We start from the raw sequence: 972 nt of genomic DNA, 5'->3' as shown, positions 1-972 counted from the left end.
TTTCTAATTAGCGTTATATATCTTGATTGACTTGACCAAAGTTGACGAAACATGCTACATGTATCTACATGGAAGATACTATGATACAACTTTATTGAAAGTACTTAAGACAATTCTAAATTTGCATATTTAATGAACTTTACTAATTAGGGATATACACCTGGATTTACTCGACCAAAGTTAGCGAAACAGTCTATGTATATATTAGTAGGTAATTAGGGATATAAAACTGAAAGGACCCTAAAAAGTTTATGAAACTTGCTATGTTATTGATGAGACAATTATGTTGTATAGGTGAAAGATAGTTTGTATTTTCGTGTCACCTAATTTATAATTTTAAATCACAGTTTGGCATATATAGCTTGAAGGAATTGACCAAAGGCAATTACACTACATAAACTGGTAATACAATGACAGCAGTCAAATAAATTAGAATTTTTATTTTGGCTAATTACATGTTTATATACTTAATGACCTTGTAATTATATGTGGTGAATAGTGTTCATGTTGATCATAACACTTTCAATGAAGTTGCAAATATGTGGCAAATGTTTAAATTCACAAGAAATTGCAATAAATACTGAATCACGTGAGCATTTTCAGCTCACATCTGGTTTATCTTTTTTGTTCCTTTTCGACTTAGGGAGCCGTCATTATTTACGGCCTAGGGGTCGGAGGAATTTCATCGGAAACTCTGAAATTTCGAGTAACCCTTCCCTGCCAACCATGAGGAATTTGAGTAATCCCCCTCTCTAACACAGATATTTTGACTGACTCCCTACAACATAGGAAAGTTAAATATCAATACATGCATTTGTAAAATGTACAAAACTATAGCAATAGTAAAGACTTTCAAATCCTGGTGTACCATGCTAGATTATCATCAGTTGCCTCATTGTTGAAAAAGGTGAAAGCAATATAATGAAATTCAAAGTCATAACAAAATAGGCCTATAGGAAAATCTACATAACC

The sequence above is a fragment of the Ptychodera flava genome, chromosome 7 (genome assembly GCF_041260155.1).
Source record: "Ptychodera flava strain L36383 chromosome 7, AS_Pfla_20210202, whole genome shotgun sequence".
Lineage (NCBI taxonomy): Eukaryota > Metazoa > Hemichordata > Enteropneusta > Ptychoderidae > Ptychodera > Ptychodera flava.
The sequence above is the reverse complement of the archived record's forward strand: the minus strand, read 5'-3'. Positions refer to the sequence as shown.